Raw genomic sequence first — 18,644 nt, 5'->3', positions numbered from 1 at the left:
CTGGAAAATGAAATCAGTCAGCAGAAGGGAGCATGAAGTGCTCTAAGATTTCCTGGTAGATGGCTGCGTTGACTGTGGACTTCAGAAAACACAGTGGACCAACACCAGCAGATGACATGGCAGCCCAAATCATCACTGACTGTGGAAACTTCACACTGGACTTCAAGCAACATGGATTCTGTGCCTCTCCACTCTTCCTCCAGACTCTGGGACCTTGATTTCCAAATGAAATGCAAAACTTACTTTCATCTGAAAAGAGGACTTTGGACCTCTGACTTCTGACGTTGTCTCTGGTCCAGGAGTGGCTTGACACGAGGAATGCGACATTTGTAGGCCATGTCTAGGATTCGTCTGTGGGTAGTGGCTCTTGATGCGCTGACTCCAGCCTCAGTCCACTTCTCGTGAAGCTCCCCCAAATTCTTGAATGGATTTTGCCTGACAATCCTCTCAAGGCTGCGGTTATCCCTCTTGCTGGTGCTCCTTTTCCTACCACACTTCCTTTCACTCAACTTTCTATGAATATGCTTGGATAGCAATGACCTTTTGTGGCTTACCCTCCTTGTGTAGGGTGTCAATGACAGGTCAGCAGTCTTCCCCATGATTGTGTAGCCTACTGACCCAGACTGAGAGACCATTTAAAAGCTCAGGAAACCTTTGCAGGTGTTTTGAGGTAATTAGCTGATTAGGGCGCGACACCATGACTTTCCAATATTGAACTTTTTCACAATATTCTAATTTTCTGAATTTTGGGTTTTCTTTATCTGTAAGCCATAATCATGACAATTTCAAGAAATAAAGGCTTGAAATATTTCACTCTATGTGTAATGAATCTATATAATATACAGGTTTCACTTTCTGAACTGAGTGACAAAAAATATTGACCTTTTTCATGATATTCTAATTTTCTGAGATGTACCTGTAAACTATTAATGTGGGTGGAGGGGAGGACTCGGGTCATTAAGGCCCAAGACAGAGCAGTCAGGTGTGGGTGAGTTTTGGGCTCCTGAGAGCTCGGCTGTAAGAGCCTGTAGCTCCAGGGTGGCCTGTAGCCTTCAGAGGGCACCTGAGCATCGGCTCAGGTCTTGGAGGAGCCCTTGGATGATCTCTGTTATTATGTTGGTTATGAAACTTTGAGTTCTGAGGCTTGGGCTCTCCGCTGTAGGGCCTCTTTGACTGGAGGCCCAAAGAGCAGTCCAGGAACTCGGAGCAAACCCTCACCAACCACACATGATGCTCTGTAGTGTTGTAGTGATGGACATGATCTACTTCTGCTTCTCAGTCCTCGTGCTGTCAGGAGGGCAATTAGGGCTAGTCATTCTCAGCAGTGATGGAATGAATACCACACCACAAAGAGAAGAAAAAATTAAGAGACATCTGGAGTCTATCAGGGCGAGTAGAAAAAAGAGAACCTCAGTGATGTTTACATTGGGTACAGGAAGTACTACGTCATTGCTATCATATGACTGTGGAAAAAGTCTCGGCATACGCACACAAAACTATATCCAGGTGTTACTCACTGGTCCTGGTGGTTAGAAGCAGTGACATGGAGCAAACACCAACCACCAACAAGTGCTCATAATGAAGACAACAGGAAAAATAAAAATGATAAAAGACATGGCTACATTTGATTAAATTTGTGCAGCTATAATCAGTTCATCTGTGGGTTTATCGAAGATATTGAATTTATTCCATTCACTTTAAACAGGTTGTTTTTTTCTTCTTAAATCACATCTATTTTAATGAATCAATTCTTAATTATTATTGAACATCTATCCAATATGGCGGTGGGGCAGTAGCATGCAGCGGCTACTCCAGATTGTTCATTAAGATTATAATTTTTTTTAAAAACAGACATTATATCACTTAAGAGGAGCATGCTCAGTATGCTCTGAAATCCAGAGTCTCCCAGATGAGGATGGGTTCAGTTTTCAGTCTGGTTCCTCTCCAGGTTTCTTCCTCAGATCATCTCAGGGAGTTTTTCCTCACCATCATCACCTCTAAAATGTACGAGTTTCAATTCATATTTATTCCTAACGTACAAGCTGATGATGTTACAATAAAATGAAATTGAAGTGAATTGAAGCTTGGCTTGGCTAGCCGCTGTATTTTCCATTTCTGTTGGAAAGCTCCACTATAAGCAGAGAGATATGAAGCTGAAGTCGCTGAAGTCTGCTGGAGGGACAGTATACTGCAGTCTGAGAAAAAGAAAGGAGATCAGGATTTAACCCTCGTGGTCCTGGTATATTGACACCCTATTTGACCATTTGTGGATGAAAACGTCCACTAAAATAAACTCTGTAAAAATATACCAGATGAATATTTTTTTCCAACTTTTTTTTATGGATAAATCTGTTAATCAACTTCAGTTCTAATCAAAACTACTAAATTTTCAAAAAAAAAATTTATTGCCAAGTTTATCAATGATGTCACAGATTTTGGAAAAAAACCCCCACAAAATGACAGATTTTCAATATAAACAAAATTTAAATTAATTTTAAATTAATTAATTTTTAATTAAAAAGCTTAGTTTCCGGCTTTTTTATATAGAGTTCTATAGAGCTTTTTTACATGGAGTTCATATTATATTGTTTGTGGGTGTGGGTGTGAGAGAGAGAGACCTTTGCGCACAAACAAAAACATAGTAAGTGTATTTATAAATGCTTGTCTCTTCTTGATGGTAGATCTCCGGGCACTTTGCGTGCACACACAAACACACACACATGGTTATACAGAGTGTACTCTCACTGACCCTGTGCAGTGGTAACCATGGCAACAAACACGGCATCATTGCTTTCGCATGATGGGACCGTTACACACTGCGAGCCCGGTCCCATTAACACCGTGACACACTCTGAACCCGGTCCCGGTAACACCGTGACACACTGCGAGCACGGTCCCTTTAACACCGGTACACACTCCGAGCACTGTCCCGTTAACACCGTGACACACTCCGAGCACGGTCCCGGTTACACCGTGACTCACTCCGAGCATGGTCCCATTAAGACCGTTACACACTCCGAGCACGGTCCCGTTAACAACGTTACAGACTCCGAGCACGGTCCCGTTAACACCGTGACACACCCCGAGCACAGTCCCGGTAACACCGTTACACACTCTGAGCACGGTCCCGTTAACAACGTTACAGACTCCGAGCACGGTCCCGTTAACACCGTGACACACTGCGAGCACGGTCCTGTTAACACAGTGACACACTGCGAGCACGGTCCCGTTAACACCGTGACACACTCCGAGCACGATCCCGTTAACACCGTGACACACTCCGAGCACGGTCCCGGTTACACCTTGACACACTCAGAGCACGGTCCCGTTAACACCGTGACACACTCCGAGCACGGTCCCATTAACACCGGTACACACTCCGAGCACGGTCCCGTTAACACCGTGACACACTCCGAGCACGGTCCCGGTAACACCGTTACACACTCTGAGCACGGTCCCGTTAACAACGTTACAGACTCCGAGCACGGTCCCGTTAACACCGTGACACACTGCGAGCACGGTCCCGTTAACACAGTGACACACTGCGAGCACGGTCCCGTTAACACCGTGACACACTCTGAGCACGGTCCCGGAAACACCGTTACACACTCCGAGCACGGTCCCGTTAACAACGTTACACACTCCGAGCACGGTCCCGTTAACACCGGTACACACTCCGAGCACGGTCCCGTTAACAACGTTACAGACTCCGAGCACGGTCCCGTTAACAACGTTACAGACTCCGAGCACGGTCCCGTTAACACCGTGACACACCCCGAGCACAGTCCCGGTAACACCGTTACACACTCTGAGCACGGTCCCGTTAACAACGTTACAGACTCCGAGCACGGTCCCGTTAACACCGTGACACACTGCGAGCACGGTCCCGTTAACACCGTGACACACTCCGAGCACGGTCCCGTTAACACCGGTACACACTCCGAGCACGGTCCCGTTAACACCGTGACACACTCCGAGCACGGTCCCGGTAACACCGTTACACACTCTGAGCACGGTCCCGTTAACAACGTTACAGACTCCGAGCACGGTCCCGTTAACACCGTGACACACTGCGAGCACGGTCCCGTTAACACAGTGACACACTGCGAGCACGGTCCCGTTAACACCGTGACACACTCTGAGCACGGTCCCGGAAACACCGTTACACACTCTGAGCACGGTCCCGTTAACAACGTTACACACTCCGAGCACGGTCCCGTTAACACCGGTACACACTCCGAGCACAGTCCCGTTAACAACGTTACAGACTCCGAGCACGGTCCCGTTAACAACGTTACAGACTCCGAGCACGGTCCCGTTAACACCGTGACACACTGCGAGCACGGTCCCGTTAACACCGTGACACACTCCGAGCACGGTCCCGTTAACACCGTTACACACTCCGAGCACGATCCCGTTAACACCGGTACACACTCCGAGCACGGTCCCGTTAACACCGGTACACACTCCGAGCACGATCCCGTTAACACCGGTACACACTCCGAGCACGATCCCGTTAACACCGGTACACACTCCGAGCACGGTCCCGTTAACACCGGTACGCACTCCGAGCACGCTCCCGTTAACACCGGTACGCACTCCGAGCACGGTCCCGTTAACACCGGTACGCACTCCGAGCACGCTCCCGTTAACACCGGTACGCACTCCGAGCACGCTCCCGTTAACACCGGTACGCACTCCGAGCACGCTCCCGTTAACACCGGTACACACTCCGAGCATGCTCCCGTTAACACCGGTACACACTCCGAGCACTAAATAAGCAATAAAAAAGTTAAAATCCTGGAAAAAACTAACAATGCATAGAATTAGTGTTGTTACTAATCTTTGACATGTCCAAGACTGATAAAAAGCAACAAAATATTCAGCCCACAATTTTGTTTATATTGAAAATCTGTCATTTTGTGGGTTTTTTTTTTTCCAAAATCTGTGACATCATTGATAAACTTGGCAATAAAAACGTTAAAATCCTGGAATTTTTTTGACACTTTAGTAGTTTTGATTAGAACTGAAGTTGATTAAGATTGATGCAGATTTTTACAGAGTTTATTTTAATGGACGTTTTCATCCACAAATGGTCAAATAGGGTAGTCCATTTGCCAACAGTAAACTAAAGAGTTTTGAAAATTTTTAAAATCATATTTCTAAAATATATGTCAAAATGAGGTTTCTCACCAAAAACATTCAATTTGCTGAAACACCGAGAAACTTATAACCAAAAAAAGTGACATCTAGTGGACGAAAACTTCCACAGCGTTGGATTGGTGAAATGCAGTTTTCCCTCTGATCAGTCTATTTTAATCATTTAGATCAACAATCTAACAATATTATTAAATGGTAGATTCTACATTCACAGTTACATCGTGATTTTATAAAAAATTTTTATTATTAATTATTATCATTGTCATGTTCTGTTGAGATTTATTTTGGTGTGAATAAAATATAACTGTACATGTCCTCTATATGCAACTGAACAAATATACTACTGTTTTATGGAAATAAACATAAACATTACTTATGTTTGGTCAGTTATCTTTTGCATTTATTTATAGTTTCTTTATTAAAAAGAATATTGTGTTTACTAACCAGACAAACCATACAAATGTACATTATTCTTCAGGAAACAAGGAAATTTTAAACAAACCTCCTAATCTAGATAGCTGATGTTCCCTCTGTAACTGATTTAAAGCCCAAGAGGTCTTCAAATGCTGACTGAATATTCATGACATTGTGTGTGTGTGTGTGTGTGTGTGTGTTGTGTCTAAGAGGTTTTGAGGGGCTTGTTTTTGTGTGTGTGCGTGAATGTGAGTGGATCTGTGAGTATGAGTGTGTGTGTGTGTGTGTGGTGTGTTTTGTATTAAAAAAACAGCACCTCAGGTACCAGACTGAAAGTGTGTGAAAATCAGGGTGAAGAGGTCACTACTTTTTTGTTTCCATTGTATTCAGAAATGTCCATGCAATTTCTTACCTGCATTTTTACTAGTAGCTTTTTTCACTTCAGTCAGAACAAATGACAGCAACTCCAGTTTTATGATCAAACTGTTTATTATAAATCAACTTACAATACAGGGGCAATAAATAAATAATAAAATTCAATAACACTCTAGCACCAAACCCCCAAACTGACTCCAGTGCCTCACAGTTCAGTCTCTAAAAATCATAAAGCTGAACTAAAGGCATGTAAGGGTTCAAAAACCCTGAAAATTCCATTATTCATGCTGGTAGGATTTACTGCGAGGCTGTTTACCTGCACAACAACTTTCACCTGCAACTGTGAAACATTTCTTCTGTTTATTTTTACTAGAACAGTTTATTCTTTAGAGACATCTCCTTTAGGCTCGCTTCCAGATCCAGCTGAAGAAATATCTGCTTGTTGGAGTGTGTCCATCAGCCCCGTGAACAAGGTGCAGGCTCTGGGTACGTCCAGGTCTTCAAGGACTTCTGTTCCCTCGGTCACCAGCATTACAGTGCTCAGGTCAGACCACGTGGCACCTGCTGTTACCATCATCTTCATCACTTCACTGGTAATAACCCTCATCATCCAAAGCACTGCTGAGCGTATGGCATCAAATTAGCATCATAAGTATTGTACTCATAAAACAAACAAAAAAAAAAAGCGAATCACAGAATTGAACACAAAATTAAAAATAAAAACAAAAAAACTTGAAATACTAGGAATTAAACAAACTTATTTTCCGTGCTTACTTTACTCAGATGCTTGTTCTTTTTTTGCTCGTTATTTAATTTTCTTTATTCACGCTTCAGTTTTGTGTTCTTTTTTTCCAGGTTGCTAGATTATTATTCCAAAAATCACAAGTAGAGTTTTATTCACTTTAGAGAGTGGGATAAAAGTCTCCATTGGTCCACTGCTTCTCAACCTACTGCCCTTCTCACAAAGCAAGTGAGAAGATGATCGATTACACACAACATGTAATCTATATTAATGTATACGTTCGTTAGATGCCTTTATTGTCCAATGAATCAGTTATAAGATGTCTAAAATGGTTCTTAAATGTTCCAGTTGTTTTGGACAAGGTGCTTTCTTCCTGGAGGAGCAGAATGCTGAGGTTGTGTTACAGAGACTGAGTGGATGTTTAGGACAGACATTGAACCAGACTCCCCATCCCAAAGACTTTGGAGGAGATCTGTATTTATTAGTTTTAAACTATGTGCAGCAAATTGTAGAATAAACGTGTTTTAATTACATTTATAGCATCACTCTGCAATGCTTACATCTAATAACCCTAAATCCTTCTGCAGCTTTTATGGTGGCATGCAACTCTGTAATGATCTCTAGCACACAGACAGAAATACAGAGTCTAGAAATAAATTCTAATTTAGAGTTATTCTGAGTTCACAGTTTTGTTGACTCTGACAAGAACCTATTGTTATAATATGAATGAACAGCTCTCTGCACTTGGCCATGTCCTGACCACAGACTCCATCATTCAGTTGTTCTGTCTATTGATAAAGGAAGTCTCAGCACTATAAATACTAGTAAGGTGACTGACCGTTTTGCTCAAGTCCAGTCTCGGAGATACACTCTGATGATTCCACCCTCAAAGAAATAGGATAGAAAAGTCACCAAGAGCATGAAGTAGACAAGATACAAGCAGCAGGAGAGATGAGAGAACAAGAAGAGAAGAGATTCTGTAAAAGAAAGAACGAAAGAAACAAATAATAATACATACAGTAGTGCCAGTATAAAAGAGGAATGAAATAAAAGGTGTTGTATAATATAGATTATTGTAGAATAATAATAATAATAATAATAATAATAATAATAATAAAGGATCTACAAGACACTGCTTCACACACAAGCTGTAACAGGGATAATATTGCATGGCATACCTGTGTGAGAGAAAATGTAATGAATTTAATGAACTCCTTTTTTAGTAGCAAGATTCGGAAATAATGGGAGGAGTCAGAAAAAAGAATGAAATTTTTTAAAGTTACATACTGTTTATTTGTGTTTATTATTAAACAATATTAAATAAAAATTCTCTTTCAAAACATGTTATTCTTGCTTACCCCTTCTCCCTAATTACCCCCTGATCTTTCTGGCTCAGCCCCTGATGTTCTCAAATCCTACAAACGGCCCTGGGTTCAAGCATTTATCTTACTGACATTGTCCATGTCGGTTTTGTTCTGTCCTGAACTAAATATTGTTACCGCAATGGAAAATGCTTCCTGGATTGACCACTAGGTGTCACTGTGTGGTTACTGCTGTTAATATGCTCTCACTAGTTATTGAGAGAGTTGAGTTTTGGGGCTGAAAGTGAAGAAAATCTAATCGGTTGTATGCCAGGTTCATTTCTGTTCATTTACTTACTCATTTTCTGGCTGCTCGTCATTTCAGTGTTTTTCATAAAGACATTAATTTAATAAAACTCACATCCAGAGTCACACACTGCTGAGAGAAACATGGGGATCATGAGAGTCTGAGAAATGACAAGCTTGTTACACATTTCTTTTTTAATGCTAAAGTCAGCCCTGTTCTGTTGTTTATGTCCATTATAGGTAAATATTTCTGTGTCAGAGTTTCATACAGTTAGAGGATGAACTGATGTACATGAGAGCATTGTGTGTAACATGCCCCATACAGGAAGTATTTACAGGTACAGCTCAAAAAATTAGAATACCATGAAAAAGGTCAATTTTTTTTGTCACTCAGTTCAGAAAGTGAACCACACTGTAGTATACAGATTCATTACACAGAGTGTATCTGACTGCCTTTCAAGCCTTTATTTCTTGAAATTGTGATGGTAATGGCTTACCTGACCCTGTATCTGACTGACCTGACCCTGTATCTGACTGACCTGACCCTGTATCTCAAGATTCAAGATTCAAGATTCAAGAAGCTTTATTGTCATTTCAACCACATATATCTGACGCAGTACATAGTGAAATGAAACACCGTTTCTCCAGGACCTGGTGCTCCATAAACATACAACAACAAGTTCAACACAAAACAACAAACACCACCACAGAGCTAGGACAGAAGTGTGTCTTAGCCACGTAAAGTGCACAGTGTGCAGCTAGGTGCAGACAGAGCATAGACAAGACAGTGCAAAAAAGACAATAAATACAATAAAGACAATACAAAAGAACACAGGACACTTAGCGCCGAAAGGAAATAAAAGAATGTGTACTGGAATGTAAGTGAAATAAAATAGATAAAGTGAAATGATGTAAAAATTTTTAAAAAAGTATTGTGCAAAAATATTGTGCAAAAATACACAGCAGCGGTTGAGGTAGTGCAAATAGAATAAACATAAATATAACTATAGCAGCGGATGACAGGTAGAGGTAGTGCAGTAAGTAATGAACAGTATAAATTATGTGTGTGTGTGTGTGTGTGTGTGTGTGCGTCCACACAGTCAAGAGAGAGTGTGTGTATCTGTGTGTGAGAGAGACAGAGAGTTAATATACAGTTCAGTCCTGAGTGAGAGTGTGTGTGTGTGTGTGTGTGTGAGAGAGAGTATAGAACAGTTCAGTCCTGAGTGAGAGTGTGTGTGTGTGTGTGTGTGTGTGTGTGTGTGTGTGTGTGTGTGTGTGTGAGAGAGAGTGTAGAACAGTTCAGTCCTGAGTGAGAGTGTGTGTGTGTGTGTGTGTGTGTGTGAGAGAGAGTGTAGAACAGTTCAGTCCTGAGTGAGTGTGTGTGTGTGTGTGAGAGAGAGAGTGTAGAACAGTTCAGTCCTGAGTGAGAGTGTGTGTGTGTGAGAGAGAGTGTAGAACAGTTCAGTCCTGAGTGAGAGTGTGTGTGTGTGTGAGAGAGTGTAGAACAGTTCAGTCCTGAGTGAGTGTGTGTGTGTGTGTGTGTGAGAGAGAGAGTGTAGAACAGTTCAGTCCTGAGTGAGAGTGTGTGTGTGTGAGAGAGAGTGTAGAACAGTTCAGTCCTGAGTGAGAGTGTGTGTGTGTGAGAGAGAGTGTAGAACAGTTCAGTCCTGAGTGAGAGTGTGTGTGTGTGTGTGTGTGTGTGAGAGAGAGAGAGTGTAGAACAGTTCAGTCCTGAGTGAGAGTGTGTGTGTGTGTGTGTGTGTGTGAGAGAGAGAGTGTAGAACAGTTCAGTCCTGAGTGAGAGTGTGTGTGTGTGTGTGTGTGTGTGAGAGAGAGAGTGTAGAACAGTTCAGTCCTGAGTGAGAGTGTGTGTGTGTGAGAGAGAGTGTAGAACAGTTCAGTCCTGAGTGAGTGTGTGTGTGTGAGAGAGAGTGTAGAACAGTTCAGTCCTGAGTGAGAGTGTGTGTGTGTGTGTGTGTGTGTGAGAGTGTAGAACAGTTCAGTCCTGAGTGAGTGTGTGTGTGTGTGAGAGAGAGTGTAGAACAGTTCAGTCCTGAGTGAGAGTGTGTGTGTGTGTGTGTGAGAGTGTAGAACAGTTCAGTCCTGAGTGAGTGTGTGTGTGTGAGAGAGAGTGTAGAACAGTTCAGTCCTGAGTAAGAGTGTGTGTGTGTGTGTGAGTGTAGAACAGTTCAGTCCTGAGTGAGAGTGTGTGTGAGAGAGAGAGTGTAGAACAGTTCAGTCCTGAGTGAGAGTGTGTGTGTGTGAGAGAGAGTGTAGAACAGTTCAGTCCTGAGTGAGTGTGTGTGTGAGAGAGAGTGTAGAACAGTTCAGTCCTGAGTGAGAGTGTGTGTGTGTGTGTGAGAGTGTAGAACAGTTCAGTCCTGAGTGAGAGTGTGTGTGTGTGTGTGTGTGTGTGTGAGAGAGTGTAGAACAGTTCAGTCCTGAGTGAGAGTGTGTGTGTGTGTGTGTGAGAGAGTGTAGAACAGTTCAGTCCTGAGTGAGAGTGTGTGTGTGTGTGTGTGTGAGAGTGTAGAACAGTTCAGTCCTGAGTGAGTGTGTGTGTGTGTGTGAGAGTGTAGAACAGTTCAGTCCTGAGTGAGAGTGTGTGTGTGTGTGTGTGTGTGTGAGAGTGTAGAACAGTTCAGTCCAGGGTGTTGAGGAGCCTGATGGCTTGAGGAAAGAAACTGTTACACAGTCTGGTTGTGAGGCCTGAATGCTCCGGTACCTCTTTCCAGATGGCAGGAGGGTGAAGAGTGTGTGTGAGGGGTGTGTGGGGTGTGTAAGAGTGTGTGAGAGGGGTGTGTGGGGTGTGTAAGAGTGTGTGTGAGGGGTGTGTGGGGTGTGTAAGAGTGTGTGTGAGGGGTGTGTGTCTGTCCTCACTATCCACTGCAGGGTCTTGTGATCATACACAGTACAGTTCCCAAACCAGGCAGTGATGCAGCTGCTCAGGACGCTCTCCATGGTCCCTCTGTAGAACACAGTCAGGATGGGGGAAGGGAGATGGGCTTTCCTACTGACCTGACCTGATCTGACTGATCTGACTGACCTGAGCTTGTATCTGACTGACCTGAGCTTGTATCTGACTGACCTGAGCCTGTATCTGACCCTGTATCTGACTGACCTGAGCTTGTATCTGACTGATCTGAGCTTGTATCTGACTGACCTGAAGTTGTATCTGACCTGAGCTTGTATCTGACTGACCTGAGCTTGTATCTGACTGACCTGAGCTTGTATCTGACTGACCTGAGCTTGTATCTGACTGACCTGAGCTTGTATCTGACTGACCTGAGCCTGTATCTGACTGACCTGAGCTTGTATCTGACTGACCTGAGCTTGTATCTGACTGACCTGAGCCTGTATCTGACTGACCTGAGCTTGTATCTGACTGACCTGAGCTTGTATCTGACTGACCTGAGCCTGTATCTGACTGACCTGAGCTTGTATCTGACTGACCTGGGCTTGTATCTGACTGACCTGAGCTTGTATCTGACTGACTTGAGCTTGTATCTGACTGACCTGAGCCTGTATCTGACTGACCTGAAGTTGTATCTGACCTGAGCCTGTATCTGACTGACCTGAGCCTGAATCTGACCCTGTATCTGACTGACCTGAGCTTGTATCTGACTGACCTGAGCCTGTATCTGACTGACCTGAGCCTGTATCAGAGCCTGTATCTGACTGACCTGAGCCTGTATCTGACTGACCTGAGCCTGTATCAGAGCCTGTATCTGACGGACCTGAGCCTGTATCTGACTGACCTGAGCCTGTAACTGACTGACCTGAGCTTGTATCTGACTGACCTGAGCCTGTATCTGACTGACCTGAGCCTGTATCTGAATGACCTGAGCTTGTATCTGAATGACCTGAGCTTGTATCTGGCCCTGTATCTGACTGACCTGAGCTTGTATCTGACTGACCTGAGCCTGTATCTGACTGACCTGAGCTTGTATCTGAATGACCTGAGCTTGTATCTGAATGACCTGAGCTTGTATCTGAATGACCTGAGCCTGTATCTGACTGACCTGAGCCTGTATCTGAATGACCTGAGCCTGTATCTGAATGACCTGAGCTTGTATCTGAATGACCTGAGCCTGTATCTGAATGACCTGAGCCTGTATCTGACTGACCTGAGCCTGTATCTGAATGACCTGAGCTTGTATCTGAATGACCTGAGCCTGTATCTGACCCTGTATGTGACTGACCTGAGCCTGTATCTGACTGACCTGAGCTTGTATCTGACTGACCTGAGCCTGTATCTGACTGACCTGAGCCTGTATCTGACCCTGTATCTGACTGACCTGAGCCTGTATCTGACCTTGTATCTGACTGACCTGAGCCTGTATCTGACCCTGTATCTGACTGACCTGAGCCTGTATCTGACTGACCCGAGCCTGTATCTGACTGACCTGAGCCTGTATCTGACCCTGTATCTGACTGACCTGAGCCTGAATCTGACCCTGTATCTGACTGACCTGAGCTTGTATCTGACTGACCTGAGCCTGTATCTGACTGACCTGAGCCTGTATCAGAGCCTGTATCTGACTGACCTGAGACTGTATCTGACTGACCTGAGCCTGTATCAGAGCCCGTATCTGACTGACCTGAGCCTGAATCTGACCCTGTATCTGACTGACCTGAGCTTGTATCTGACTGACCTGAGCCTGTATCTGACTGACCTGAGCCTGTATCAGAGCCTGTATCTGACTGACCTGAGCCTGTATCTGACTGACCTGAGCCTGTATCTGACTGACCTGAGCCTGTATCTGACCCTGTATCTGACTGACCTGAGCCTGAATCTGACCCTGTATCTGACTGACCTGAGCTTGTATCTGACTGACCTGAGCCTGTATCTGACTGACCTGAGCCTGTATCAGAGCCTGTATCTGACTGACCTGAGCCTGTATCTGACTGACCTGAGCCTGTATCAGAGCCCGTATCTGACTGACCTGAGCCTGAATCTGACCCTGTATCTGACTGACCTGAGCTTGTATCTGACTGACCTGAGCCTGTATCTGACTGACCTGAGCCTGTATCAGAGCCTGTATCTGACTGACCTGAGCCTGTATCTGACGGACCTGAGCCTGAATCTGACCCTGTATCTGACTGACCTGAGCCTGTATCTGACTGACCTGAGCCTGAATCTGACCCTGTATCTGACTGACCTGAGCTTGTATCTGACTGACCTGAGCCTGTATCTGACTGACCTGAGCCTGTAACTGACTGACCTGAGCTTGTATCTGACTGACCTGAGCCTGTATCTGACTGACTTGAGCTTGTATCTGAATGACCTGAGCCTGTATCTGACTGACCTGAGCTTGTATCTGAATGACCTGAGCCTGTATCTGACCCTGTATGTGACTGACCTGAGCCTGTATCTGACTGACCTGAGCTTGTATCTGACTGACCTGAGCCTGTATCTGACTGACCTGAGCTTGTATCTGAATGACCTGAGCCTGTATCTGACTGACCTGAGCTTGTATCTGAATGACCTGAGCCTGTATCTGACTGACCTGAGCTTGTATCTGAATGACCTGAGCCTGTATCTGACCCTGTATGTGACTGACCTGAGCCTGTATCTGACTGACCTGAGCTTGTATCTGACTGACCTGAGCCTGTATCTGACTGACCTGAGCCTGTATCTGACCCTGTATCTGACTGACCTGAGCCTGTATCTGACCTTGTATCTGACTGACCTGAGCCTGTATCTGACTGACCTGAGCCTGTATCTGACCTTGTATCTGACTGACCTGAGCCTGTATCTGACTGACCTGAGCCTGTATCTGACCTTGTATCTGACTGACCTGAGCCTGTATCTGACCTTGTATCTGACTGGCCCGAGCCTGTATCTGAACCTGTATCTGACTGACCTGAGCCTGTATCTGACCCTGTATGTGACTGACCTGAGCCTGTATCTGACCCTGTATGTGACTGACCTGAGCCTGTATCTGACCCTGTATGTGACTGACCTGAGCCTGTATCTGACTGACCTGAGCCTGTATCAGAGCCTGTATCTGACTGACCTGAGCCTGTATCTGACGGACCTGAGCCTGAATCTGACCCTGTATCTGACTGACCTGAGCTTGTATCTGACTGACCTGAGCCTGTATCTGACTGACCTGAGCCTGTATCAGAGCCTGTATCTGACTGACCTGAGCCTGTATCTGACGGACCTGAGCCTGTATCTGACTGACCTGAGCCTGTAACTGACTGACCTGAGCTTGTATCTGACTGACCTGAGCCTGTATCTGACTGACTTGAGCTTGTATCTGAATGACCTGAGCCTGTATCTGACTGACCTGACCCTGTATCTGACTGACCTGAGCTTGTATCTGACTGACCTGAGCCTGTATCTGACTGACCTGAGCTTGTATCTGAATGACCTGAGCTTGTATCTGACCCTGTATCTGACTGACCTGAGCTTGTATCTGACTGACCTGAGCCTGTATCTGACTGACCTGAGCTTGTATCTGAATGACCTGAGCCTGTATCTGACCCTGTATGTGACTGACCTGAGCCTGTATCTGACTGACCTGAGCTTGTATCTGACTGACCTGAGCCTGTATCTGACTGACCTGAGCCTGTATCTGACCCTGTATCTGACTGACCTGAGCCTGTATCTGACCTTGTATCTGACTGACCTGAGCCTGTATCTGACTGACCTGAGCCTGTATCTGACCTTGTATCTGACTGACCTGAGCCTGTATCTGACTGACCTGAGCCTGTATCTGACCTTGTATCTGACTGACCTGAGCCTGTATCTGACCTTGTATCTGACTGACCTGAGCCTGTATCTGACCTTGTATCTGACTGACCCGAGCCTGTATCTGAACCTGTATCTGACTGACCTGAGCCTGTATCTGACCCTGTATGTGACTGACCTGAGCCTGTATCTGACCCTGTATGTGACTGACCTGAGCCTGTATCTGACCCTGTATGTGACTGACCTGAGCCTGTATCTGACCCTGTATGTGACTGACCTGAGCTTGTATTAAAAAAAAGCATATAAAAAAGCCGGAAACTAAGCACAGGCCTGTCTAAAAGGTAAAGGGCGCCATCTTGTGATCAACAGTAAAAATTACAAGTTTTACTTCTTCCCAACAGGGAAAACAAGCAACAATCAAGAATGCATGATTATAAAGTGTCATGGCTATGCAGTCAAAAAATGTCGCTATAAGGGAAGTCTATGGGGCCTATAGGGGGAAAAATTTAAATCTGATGCTGTAAAAAAACTAACAATGCATAAAATTAGTGTTGTTACTAATCTTTGACATGTCCAAGACTGATAAAAAGCAAAAAAATATTCAGCCCACAATTTTGTTTATATTGAAAATCTGTCATTTTGTGGGTTTTTTTTTTTCAAAATCTGTGACATCATTGATAAACTTGGCAATAAAAAAGTTAAAATCCTGGAATTTTTTTGAAAATTTAGTAGTTTTGATTAGAACTGAAGTTGATTAACAGATTTATCCATAAAAAAAAGTTGGAAAAAAATATTCATCTGGTATATTTTTACAGAGTTTATTTTAGTGGACGTTTTCATCCACAAATGGTCAAATAGGGTGTCAATATACCAGGACCACGAGGGTTAAATCCTGATCTCCTTTCTTTTTCTCAGACTGCAGTATACTGTCCCTCCAGCAGACTTCAGCGACTTTCGCTTCATATCTCTCTGCTTATAGTGGAGCTTTCCAACAGAAATGGAAAATACAGCGGCTAGCCAAGCCAAGCTTCAATTCACTTCAATTTCATTTTATTGTAACATCATCAGCTTGTACGTTAGGAATAAATATGAATTGAAACTCGTACATTTTAGAGGTGATGATGGTGAGGAAAAACTCCCTGAGATGATCTGAGGAAGAAACCTGGAGAGGAACCAGACTGAAAACTGAACCCATCCTCATCTGGGAGACTCTGGATTTCAGAGCATACTGAGCATGCTCCTCTTAAGTGATATAATGTCTGTTTTTAAAAAAAATTATAATCTTAATGAACAATCTGGAGTAGCCGCTGCATGCTACTGCCCCACCGCCATATTGGATAGATGTTCAATAATAATTAAGAATTGATTCATTAAAATAGATGTGATTTAAGAAGAAAAAAACAACCTGTTTAAAGTGAATGGAATAAATTCAATATCTTCGATAAACCCACAGATGAACTGATTATAGCTGCACAAATTTAATCAAATGTAGCCATGTCTTTTATCATTTTTATTTTTCCTGTTGTCTTCATTATGAGCACTTGTTGGTGGTTGGTGTTTGCTCCATGTCACTGCTTCTAACCACCAGGACCAGTGATTAACACCTGGATATAGTTTTGTGTGCGTATGCCGAGACTTTTTCCACAGTCATATGATAGCAATGACGTAGTACTTCCTGTACCCAATGTAAACATCACTGAGGTTCTCTTTTTTCTACTCGCCCTGATAGACTCCAGATGTCTCTTAATTTTTTCTTCTCTTTGTGGTGTGGTATTCATTCCATCACTGCTGAGAATGACTAGCCCTAATTGCCCTCCTGACAGCACGAGGACTGAGAAGCAGAAGTAGATCATGTCCATCACTACAACACTACAGAGCATCATGTGTGGTTGGTGAGGGTTTGCTCCGAGTTCCTGGACTGCTCTTTGGGCCTCCAGTCAAAGAGGCCCTACAGCGGAGAGCCCAAGCTTCAGAACTCAAAGTTTCATAACCAACATAATAACAGAGATCATCCAAGGGCTCCTCCAAGACCTGAGCCGATGCTCAGGTGCCCTCTGAAGGCTACAGGCCACCCTGGAGCTACAGGCTCTTACAGCCGAGCTCTCAGGAGCCCAAAACTCACCCACACCTGACTGCTCTGTCTTGGGCCTTAATGACCCGAGTCCTCCCCTCCACCCACATTAATAGTTTACAGGTACATCTCAGAAAATTAGAATATCATGAAAAAGGTCAATATTTTTTGTCACTCAGTTCAGAAAGTGAAACCTGTATATTATATAGATTCATTACACATAGAGTGAAATATTTCAAGCCTTTATTTCTTGAAATTGTCATGATTATGGCTTACAGATAAAGAAAACCCAAAATTCAGAAAATTAGAATATTGTGAAAAAGTTCAATATTGGAAAGTCATGGTGTCGCGCCCTAATCAGCTAATTACCTCAAAACACCTGCAAAGGTTTCCTGAGCTTTTAAATGGTCTCTCAGTCTGGGTCAGTAGGCTACACAATCATGGGGAAGACTGCTGACCTGTCATTGACACCCTACACAAGGAGGGTAAGCCACAAAAGGTCATTGCTATCCAAGCATATTCATAGAAAGTTGAGTGAAAGGAAGTGTGGTAGGAAAAGGAGCACCAGCAAGAGGGATAACCGCAGCCTTGAGAGGATTGTCAGGCAAAATCCATTCAAGAATTTGGGGGAGCTTCACGAGAAGTGGACTGAGGCTGGAGTCAGCGCATCAAGAGCCACTACCCACAGACGAATCCTAGACATGGCCTACAAATGTCGCATTCCTCGTGTCAAGCCACTCCTGGACCAGAGACAACGTCAGAAGTCAGAGGTCCAAAGTCCTCTTTTCAGATGAAAGTAAGTTTTGCATTTCATTTGGAAATCAAGGTCCCAGAGTCTGGAGGAAGAGTGGAGAGGCACAGAATCCATGTTGCTTGAAGTCCAGTGTGAAGTTTCCACAGTCAGTGATGATTTGGGCTGCCATGTCATCTGCTGGTGTTGGTCCACTGTGTTTTCTGAAGTCCACAGTCAACACAGCCATCTACCCGGAAATTTTAGAGCACTTCATGCTTCCTTCTGCTGACTGATTTCATTTTCCAGCAGGACTTGGCACCTGCCCACACTGCTAAAGGTACCAAAAGCTGGTTCAATGACCAGGTGTTCCTGTGCTTGATTGGCCAGCAAACTCGCCTGACCTGAACCTCATAGAGAATCTATGGAGTATTGTGAAGAGGAAGATGAGAGACACCAGACCCAACACTGCAGATGACCTGAAGGCTGCTATCAAAGCAACCTGGGCTTCCATTACACCTGAGCAGTGCCACAGGCTGATTGCCTCCATGCCACGCCGCATTGATGCAGTAATTCATGCAAAAGGCCCAACCAAGTATTGAGGGCATAGAAATGAACATACTTTTCAGAAGCCTGACATTTCTGTTTGAAATATCCTTTTTGTATTGATCTTATGTAATATTCTAATTTTCTGAGACACAGAATTTTGGGTTTTCCTTATCTGTAAGCCATAATCATCACAATTTCAAGAAATAAAGGCTTGAAATATTTCACTCTATGTGTAATGAATCTATATAATATACGGGTTTCACTTTCTGAACTGAGTGACAAAAAATATTGACCTT

This window comes from Hemibagrus wyckioides, linkage group LG28 (assembly GCF_019097595.1).
Source record: "Hemibagrus wyckioides isolate EC202008001 linkage group LG28, SWU_Hwy_1.0, whole genome shotgun sequence".
In the NCBI taxonomy this organism is placed as follows: domain Eukaryota; kingdom Metazoa; phylum Chordata; class Actinopteri; order Siluriformes; family Bagridae; genus Hemibagrus; species Hemibagrus wyckioides.
The sequence above is the reverse complement of the archived record's forward strand: the minus strand, read 5'-3'. Positions refer to the sequence as shown.